Here is a 10808-nt window from a genome sequence, read left to right on the forward strand (position 1 = left end):
TCAAAAGTAGTAGGATAACATAATGTGTTGACATAGGTGGATGTTATATTAAAATAAACACAAAACAGCCTATGTTGATTTGTCTGGTTTGGTGTTATATTCAAAGTCCTCCAGTCATCCAAGCACTACTTAGTAATTCTGTCTTAGTAACTACAGTATATACAATACTTCGAATGACCATGTGCGTTATCATGTAAACAAATGTTGATGAGACTGTATCCGATATTTGTTTGCTCTTTTTTTTGGTAGTTCAGTTAAACGTGCTCTGCCACACTTTCTGAACAATCATCCTTGTGCCTGTAAAGAATCAGGATGTTCAGAATTCTGGACCTCAAACAGAAATCGGGCACAGAACCTTTCATTTGTTGTTCTAATGGCAGCCAGTGTGAATGCAGCACTTGCTGAACAGATGTATATCTTCTATCTTGTGAAGCCTCAAATCTTTACCAGACATTATGTTTGTCTGTGGTGCCTGATTTAAAGCTTTTAGCCTAAAAGTAGAATAAGTAACCAAATCATATCGAATATCTGCAGCTATGGTGCGATTACAGGGAAATATGTTTATTTTTATGTCTGTACTAGTGACAAAAAACAAAACAAAAAAACAATTCATATCCAATAGCAGAAAAAAGCCTGCTAAACGCAGTCTTTTAACACAATATTATGGAGGACCGTGGCTGCCAAAACTATAAATATATACATAAATAAATAAATAAATAAATAAATTTAAAAAAGATAAAATTTGCAAAGAAATGCGTGCAATTATGAGAATAAGTGCATTTATTTCTGTATTTATTTATTTATATATTTATTTATTTCTGTATTTATTTATTTATTTACATATTTATTTATTTTTGTATTTATTTATACATTTATTTCTGTATTTCTCTATTTATTTCTCTATTTCTGTATTTATTTTTGTATTTATTTATTTATTTATATATTTATTTATTTCTCTATTTATTTATTTATTTCTCTATTTATTTATTTATTTTTGTATGTATTTATTTATTTCTCTATTTATTTATTTATTTCTCTATTTATTTTTTAATTTATGCATTTATTTATTTATTTCTCTATTTATTTATTTATTTCTGTATTTATTTATTTATTTCTGTATTTATTTATTTATTTCTGTATTTATTTATTTATTTCTGTATTTATTTCTGTATTTATTTCTGTATTTCTCTTAATGAGATGCAAATCATGGGGTGGGTCGGGATGCCTCTGCTGTCAGCTCATTGGTCAATCTTTTTCCTTGCTCCAGAGCTTGTCCAGCATAGACGGCCATGTTGAGATCACTGTGTTCTCGCTATAGCCATGTCAGAACGAGAAAAAAAAAAAAAGCATTCTTCCATATGCAGCAATTGCATTGTGTGTGTGTTTTTTAAACAAATAAGTAAATTATCCTTTGCTCTGGGTCGCTGAACAGCCTCCATTTTGGAGTGGTGAACGGTTGCATGTTGGACCTCAAGCATATCTAGTTGGGGACTGCTGTGCTATGTTCTAATGAGCTGAGAAGACTGGCGGACAGGAGAATCTGTAGTGCTGACTATATTATTTTCCATTTGGATCAGTTACGTAAAGTCCCGTCGCCAGACGTCAGTCTTAAGGCGTCATTAGTACTACTATAAAGAACATATTTTTCGGTATTCGCGTAGCCCTGGCGCACACTGATCATTACATTAAACATAATCAACAGCAAATATGACCAGACCAACTACAGCTGTAACATCAGTCCTCGTGGCGGAAACGTCAGTAGGCCTACATGCATTAAATGCCGCCGGTCCTCTCTCTCCGTGAGGAGGAAATAGTTAGGTTACTTGTGGAGTTTGGGCTGGTCTAATCGGGCAGAAAGCGCGAAAGTAACACTGTGCAAATGAGTGATCTTTGCCCAATTTATAGTGGTTGTACAGCAGTTCTGCAGGCCTTCTCGTGGTTATACGGCGTATGTCTGCGTATCACGTAGTCTACTACACCACATCTGTGTCGGGGGGGCGGGCATGGCCCCGTATGGCCAGCCCATAGCGACGGGTATAACCACTAGAAAACATGCAGGATGGCCGGATAACCACGACAAACCGGGCCAAGATACGTATCACTCATGTGCGAAACTGTTACTTTGCGCTTTCAATCGGTTTAATACACCGCACGCGACGAGCTCTCGCGCAAAGTGCGTACATGTACATTACAGGCGTGCGCTGAGAAGCGCCATGCTGTCAAGATGCGTGTGCCCACTACAAACCACTACAAATTGGGCAAAGATCACTCAATTGTACAGTGTTACTTTCGCGCTTTCTGCCCGATTAGACCAGCCCAAACTCCACAACAAGTAGCCTAACTATTTCCTCCTCTAGCACGGAGGCGGCATTTCATCCCTCTCTCTCTTTCTCTGGCACGGTTCCTTCCAAGCTGCGCTCGTGCGCAATTGCGCACGGCTCCCGTGTTGTCTGGGCACAAAATAAAATATAGGTGATATGATAGAGGGGCATCAACGATCATCCTCCGCCCTGAGAGTCCACGATGCTCGTGAGAGGCAAAGGCAGTGACAGGTGCTCGTGTGTGTTTTACTACAAAGCGCTGAAGTCCGCCGAAAAGTCCCCGCGTTCGAAGTGTGCGTTTTACACTCAGACACTGGAGCTTTAGTGAAGCTGAGAGAGACTGAAAAGTGGACGCGGCCACAGCACTGACCGAGCCATATTCATGGTACAAACGGTGGCGCGAGTGTGGGGGTGTGTGTGGGGGGAGTGTGGGGGTGCAGGCGCTCGTTCTACAGCCCCAGAGTCCGGTCGTTTTCCACGCTCGGAAACGTGTTTTCGTTGCATCGGCGCAGTATTCTGCACAGACGCAAGGCCCAGCTCATTCAGCTGCTTTTGAAAAGGACCTCACTCATAAGTTCAAGTTTGAGTAGAAGGATGTGTTGATGAGGAGGCTCAGCTCGGAGAAACGCATGTGGGCCTACTGACGTTTCCGCCACGAGGACTGATGTTACAGCTGTAGTTGGTCTGGTCATATTTGCTGTTGATTATGTTTAATGTAATGATCAGTGTGCGCCAGGGCTTCGTGAATACCGAAAAATATGTTCTTTATAGTAGTACTAATGACGCCTTAAGACTGACGTCTGGCGACGGGACTTTACGTAACTGATCCAAATGGAAAATAATATAGTCAGCACTACAGATTCTCCTGTCCGCCAGTCTTCTCAGCTCATTAGAACATAGCACAGCAGTCCCCAACTAGATATGCTTGAGGTCCAACATGCAACCGTTCACCACTCCAAAATGGAGGCTGTTCAGCGACACAGAGCAAAGGATAATTTACTTATTTGTTTAAAAAACACACACACAATGCAATTGCTGCATATGGAAGAATGCTTTTTTTTTCTTTTCGTTCTGACATGGCTATAGCGAGAACACAGTGATCTCAACATGGCCGTCTATGCTGGACAAGCTCTGGAGCAAGGAAAAAGATTGACCAATGAGCTGACAGCAGAGGCATCCCGACCCACCCCATGATTTGCATCTCATTAAGAGAAATACAGAAATAAATAAATAAATAAATACAGAAATAAATAAATAAATACAGAAATAAATAAATAAATACAGAAATAAATAAATAAATACAGAAATAAATAAATAAATACAGAAATAAATAAATAAATACAGAAATAAATAAATAAATGCATAAATTAAAAAATAAATAGAGAAATAAATAAATAAATAGAGAAATAAATAAATACATACAAAAATAAATAAATAAATAGAGAAATAAATAAATAAATAGAGAAATAAATAAATATATAAATAAATAAATAAATACAAAAATAAATACAGAAATAGAGAAATAAATAGAGAAATACAGAAATAAATGTATAAATAAATACAAAAATAAATAAATATGTAAATAAATAAATAAATACAGAAATAAATAAATATATAAATAAATAAATACAGAAATAAATGCACTTATTCTCATAATTGCACGCATTTCTTTGCAAATTTTATCTTTTTTAAATTTATTTATTTATTTATTTATTTATGTATATATTTATAGTTTTGGCAGCCACGGTCCTCCATACAATATGAAGGATTACAACTGCAGTCAATCCAAATCCAGTACCCAAAGAGAGTTCACCTATGTTAAAATGTAAGAGATTCTACTTGTATTAATCAATGTGCAGAAACATTGTCAAGCAACAAAATGTAATACGTATTTGAGAGATCACTTTGAGATCACCAAATTAGAGATATAGATAGATAGATTGTGTTGTTGAATCTAACTGACCAGATCAGACAGTGTAGGGTCACTGAACATACAGCGGAGGTACAATGAAGAAAAACAAAACAAGTAAACAGTTCTTTTTATGCAGTTTGTAGTCCTCGACTTTAATTCCATCTCCTGAAAAGCACAACAACCCTTAGAGATGTATGCCGTTTACAGACAGTAGGATTCTTAGTAAACGTCAGATATTCATATCACTCAATGGGAAATATTTCATAATGCTTTTTGAATTAACTACAGTCAATCTTAGTACAAGGGGAATACATGCTCGAAAAAATAAAGAATAAACTGCATGAATACTGTCATGTTTGTAAAGTTAACATCAGAGGAAGCCAGAGCTTGTTTTTCCCCGTTATGTAGTGACAGGCTATTGATTTATTTCTAAATACTTTATTCTTCAAAAATGTTAATTGTGTGTAAAAAAAAAAAAAAAGAAGAAAAAAAGACCCGGCCTTCGATGTTTAAGCTTAGGCTACCTCAAGGTTTCACTTTTGTTTGATAAACATTTTATGTAAAATCGCTTTAGGGCAATTGTGTCTTTATCTAAAGCAAAAGGGGGACATGCTGTAATAAAAAAAAAACTGTGAATTGTGTAAAACCGATCATTTGCCACTGTACAAAGCTATAAATCGTCAATAAATATTTTCAAAAACTTTGAGGGTTTTTCGCGCAATTCTCATCCATCAATTACAGAGTCACAAGGAAAAGGTTTTCCCTGCATTCAAAGAGCTGACACCACAACCAAAACCAGCAGTATTTTACCAAACGCACATTGATGCAACATGGGAGCATGAGAAGTTCAATCCAGAATATGTGAACCACTGAGTAAACATTTAACCAATGAACTCACCCGGTGCCAGTATCTCTCGCGCCCAGGCGTCTCCAGGCGCTCTTTGAAGCGCCACAAACTCATGACAGCTTTTCGGCTTTATCTTGTGTCGCAAATTTTACATCCCGTTGTAATCATGGATCTATGCGTTGTCCATATATTGTTTTCCTTATACTCCACTGGTGTTGCAAGTTTCTCAGTGTTTCAGACCATGTGAATGCAAACCGAGTAAGGAAAGGCCTCATATGCTGCTCTGTCATTGGCTGCTGTGTTTTCTGCAAATCACCATAAAAAAACTACAACGATTATAGTTATGATAGAAAATTACATATCTAATACACCTTATAGTTTTTGGCTCTATAAACCACCACAATGGAGTTCAAATGAAACGGTGTAGGAATTACAACCGTTTTTTATGTGTGCCATGGCGTAGCAAGGGTATCGGGCCCCAAAAAAGGAATGGCAGTAGGGGGGCCCCTGGCGGCCGTTTTGCCACTGCTGCTGCAGTGACTGATCAAGGTTGCCAGGTCTCAGCAGCCAAACCCGCCCAAGAGCATCTGAAAAACCGCCCAAAAAACGCGTAATACATTGTGGTGCGCAGTAGCCTACCCATGTTTTTTCCTCTTAGTCCCAGAACGACTGTAAGCCTAATAGGTTGTCCTGTATGCCTGTATTTGCCCTGATATCACGCCTGAAGTGGAGAATAATGCTGTCATTCACCTTGTATTCATATATATAATATATATATATATATATATATATATATATATATATATATATATATATATATATATATATTCATATATACAATTTGACGTAAATCTTTCTTGAACTATATCACCCACGGAAAGACTGCGCACCTGGCAACTCTTGGTCGCTTTCTGTCAAAACTGTTGGCCCTCTGGGAGCCCCTGTCGTAGCTGCCGGCCTTGCCCCATGGCTAGCTATGCCTCTGTGCCTACCACTTTTTAAGGGGCCAAAAGTAATGGGACAAGTGGCTGCTCAGCCGATCCATGGCCTGGTGTCTGCTCTTCCCTCATTATCCCAGAGACGTCCAGAGTTCCATCCATCCATCCATTTTCTTCCGCTTTATCCGGGGCCGGGTCGCGGGGGCAGCAGTCTCAGCAGAGATGCCCAAACTTCCCGGTCCACGCACACCTCCTCCAGCTGTTCTGGGGGGACCCCGAGGCGACACCAGGCCAGCTCGGAGACATAGTCCCACCACCGTGTCCTGGGTCTTCCACGAGGCCTTGTCCCACTAGGACATGCCTGGAACACCTCCCGCGGGAGGCGACCAGGAGGCATCCGAAACAGATGCCCGAGCCACCTCAGCTGGCTCCTTTCGACGTGAAGGAGCAGCAACTCTACTCCGAGCTCCTCCCGGGTAACTGAGCTCCTCACCCGATCTCGAAGGGTGCGCCCAGCCACCCTGCGAAGGAAACTCATTTCGGCCGCTTGTATTTGCGATCTTGTCCTTTCGGTCATGACCCAAATCTCATGACCATAGGTGAGGGTGGGAACGTAGATCGATCGGTAAATCGAGAGCTTTGCCCCCCGACTCAGCTCCCTCTTCACCACGACAGACCGATACAGCGGCCGCATCACTGCTGACACCGCACCGATCCGTCCATCCGTCCCTCACTCGTGAACAAGACCGCGAGATACTTGAACTCCTCCACTTGAGGTAAGGACTCCCCACCGACCTGTAGAGGGGAAGCCACCTTTTTCCGGTGGAGAACCATGGCCTCAGATTTGGAGGTGCTGATCCTCATCCCGGCCGCTACACACTCGGCTGCAAACCGCCCCAGAGCGTGCTGAAGGTCCCGGCCTGTTGAAGCCATCAGAACAACATCATCCGCAAACAGCAGAGATGAGATCCTGAGGCTCCCAAACCGGACACCCTCCGGCCCCTGGCTGCGCCTAGAAATTCTGTCCATAAAAGTAATGAACAGAACCGGTGACAAAGGGCAGCCCTGGCGGAGACCAACACGTACCGGGAACAGGTCTGACTTACTGCCGGCAATGCGAACCAAGCTCCTGCTGCGGTCATACAGGGAACGGACAGCCCTTAACAGAGGGCCCCGGACCCCATACTCCCGGAGCACCCCCCACAGGGCACCACGAGGGACGTGGTCGAACGCTTTCTCCAGATCCACAAAACACATGTGGACTGGTTGGGCGAACTCCCACGAACCCTCAAGCACCCGACGGAGGGTATAGAGCTGGTCCAGTGTGCCACGACCAGGACGAAAACCGCATTGTTCCTCCTGGATCCAAGGTTCAACTATCGGCCGGATCCTCCTCTCCAGCACCCTGGAGTAGACCTTACCGGGGAGGCTAAGGAGGGTGATTCCTCTGTAATTGGAACACACCCTCCGATCCCCCTTTTTAAAGAGAGGGACCACCACCCCGGTCTGCCAATCCAGGGGCACTGTCCCCGACCGCCACGCGATGTTGCAGAGACGTGTCAGCCAAGACAGTCCTACAACATCCAGAGACTTAAGGTACTCAGGACGAATCTCATCCACCCCCGGAGCCCCGCCACCGAGGAGCTTTCTCACCGGTGACTTCAGCCCCGGTGATGGGTGAGCCCACCTCCGAGTCCCCAGCCTCTGCTTCCTCATTGGAAGACGTGACGATGGGATTGAGGAGGTCCTCGAAGTACTCCTTCCACCGCCCGACGACATCCCCAGTCGAGGTCAGCAGCTCCCCACCCGCACTGTAAACAGTGTTGGTGAAGCACCGCTTCCGCCTCCTGAGGCGCCGGATGGTTTGCCAGAATCTCCTCGAGGCCGACCGACAGTCCTCCTCCATGGCTTCTCTGAACTCCTCCCAGACCCGAGTTTTAGCCTCCGCGACCGCACGAGCTGCAGCACACTTGGCCTGCCGGTACCTCTCAGCTGCCTCCAGAGTCCCACAAGCCAACAAGGCCAGGTAGGACTCCTTCTTCAGCTTGGCGGCATCCCTTACTTCCGGGCGCCACCACCGGGTTCGGGGATTGCCGCCGCGACAGGCACCAGAGACCTTACGGCCACAACTACGAGCAGCCGCATCGACAATGGAGGAGGAGAACAGGGTCCACTCGGACTCCATGTCCCCAGCCTCCCTCGGAATCTGGGTGAAGCTCTTCCGGAGGTGGGAGTTGAAGACCCCACTGACAGAGGGATCCGCCAGACGTTCCCAGCAGACCCTCACAACACGCTTGGGCCTGCCAGGTCTGACCGGCTTCCTCCCCTGCCAGCGGATCCAGCTCACCACCAGGTGGTGATCAGTTGACAGCTCAGCCCCTCTCTTCACCCGAGTGTCCGAGACACGCAGCGGGAGATCAGATGACACAACTACAAAGTCGATCATCGACCTCCTGCCTAGGGTGTCCTGGTGCCACCTGCACTTATGGACACCCTTGTGCTTGAACATGGTGTTCGTTATGGACAAACTGCGACTAGCACAGAAGTCCAATAACAGAACACCACTCGGGTTCAGATCGGGGAGGCCGTTCTTCCCAATCACTCCCTCCCAGGTCTCACTGTCGTTACCCACGTGGGCGTTGAAGTCCCCCAGCAGAACAATGGAGTCCCCAGTCGGAGCACTATCTAGTACCCCTCCCAGGGACTCCAAGAAGGCCGGGTACTCTGCACCGATGTTGGGCCCGTAGGCCGAGACAACGGTGAGAGATCTGTCCCCAACCCGAAGGCGACCCTCTCGTCCACCGGGGTGAACTCCAACACGTGACGGCTGAGCTGAGGGGATATGAGCAAACCGACCCCAGCCCGCCGCCTCTCCCCGCGGGCAACTCCAGAAAAATGGAGAGTCCAGCCTCTCCCCAGGAGTTGGGATCCGGAACCCAAGCTGTGCGTGGAGGTGAGCCCGACTATATCTAGCCGGTATCTCTCAACCTCCCGCACAAGCTCAGGCTCCTTCCCCCCCAGCGAAGTGACATTCCATGTCCCGAACGCCAGAAGCTGTGCATGTGGACCAGGTCGTCGAGGCACCTGCCTCTGACTGCTACCCAGTCCTCTCCACACCCGACCCCTACGGATCCCTCTGCGGGTGGTGGGTCTACAGGAGGGCGGGCCCACGTCGTCCCTTCGGGCTGTGCCCGGCCGGGCCCCGTGGGCAGAGACCCGGCCACCAGACGCTCGCGTTCGGCTGCCGGCTGCGCCATGCCGGGCGACGTCTCGGTCCTTGTATATTGAGAGTTAAGTGTCAGATTTGCATTTTGGATACAGTTTCTGTTTATCATAAATATGATCCAAAGAGCTATTTCTATCACTGAAGCAAGTCATTATTAGGCTGAAAAATCAAAACAAACCCATTAGAGAGATAGTATTAGGCGTGGCTAACTCAACAGCTTGGAACATTATTAAAAAGAAAGAACACACCGTTAAGCTGAAAAACACCAAAAGACCCAGACGACCACGGATGACAACTGTGATGGATGGCCAAAGAATTCTTTCCTTGGTGAAGACACAGGTCAGATCAAAAACCCTCTCCAGGAGGTGGGTGTATGTGTGTCAAAGTCAACAATCAAGAGAAGACTTCACCACCAAACATCTATAAAAAAAATAAAAAAAAGCCTTACAGTTCTGAAACAACCTCCTAGGACAGACGAGACAAAGATCAACTTGTACCAGAGTGATGGGAAGAGAAAAATATGGAGAAAAAAAGCAACTGCTCGTGATTCAAGACATCCCACCTCATCAGTGAAGCATGGTGGTGCAGCATCATGGCCTGGGCTTTTATGGGCCAATGGAACTGGTTCTCTTGTATTTATTGATGATGTGACTGTTGACAACAGCAGCAGGATGAATTCTGAAGTGTTTTGGGCAATATTATGAGCTCATATTCAGCCAAATGCTAAGACAGCGCGTCACAGTGCAGATGGACAATGACCCAAAGCTACTGCAAGACACTGATGAGCTTTTTAAGGCAAAGGATTTGCAACCAAATATTAAAAAGGAAAAGTTTGACAATTGCGACTTTATCCCATTACTTTTGGTCCCTTGAAGGGTTGGAGGCTCACAAACAGTGAGACAGTTCTCATTCCTACAGCGTTCATCTGATCTGGATGTAAAAAAACTTGGTTGTGGCGGGGGTTAAGAGTAAACTTGAAGAAATAAACAAAGACAGTTTGTGATCATGTTTTATTGTTTTCTTTTATTTAGACAAACCCAAATAAAAGGCACATAAAACATTGCGCATGTTTTTACATAATTATTTTCAATGAACATACATTTAAAAAAAATGTAGGAATGTTTAACCTTTCTGCTAATCAGAAAGCCTAACCTTCGTATATACAAAACTTACCATTGATAATGTTCTAATACAAAAAGATGTATAAAAGGTTACTTATTTCTCCTGTTTGTCATAACTAACTTCCTCTAACAGTTTGTACAAAGATATTACATTCATCTGCCTTCACGTTTTCTGCCAAATTCATGGTGAAAACTTCACAGAAAAAAAAACCTCAAATTATTTGGCCAAATGTATGCATGTCTTTTTTTTCTTCTTCTTCACATTAGACTTGGAAACAATAAAAACGGTTGTTATTGTCAAGGATACAAAAATAAAATTCATTCATTCAAGGCAGATAACAAAAAGTCAATATGTTTTAAAAAATAAAGTTGGTGATGAAGGCTGTCTTTGCGAACGGTTCCCTCACAGCACTCACACGTTTATTTGAGGAAGCATTTGTCTG

This window comes from Gobius niger, assembly GCF_951799975.1.
Source record: "Gobius niger genome assembly, chromosome: 1".
NCBI classification, from domain to species: Eukaryota; Metazoa; Chordata; class Actinopteri; order Gobiiformes; family Gobiidae; genus Gobius; species Gobius niger.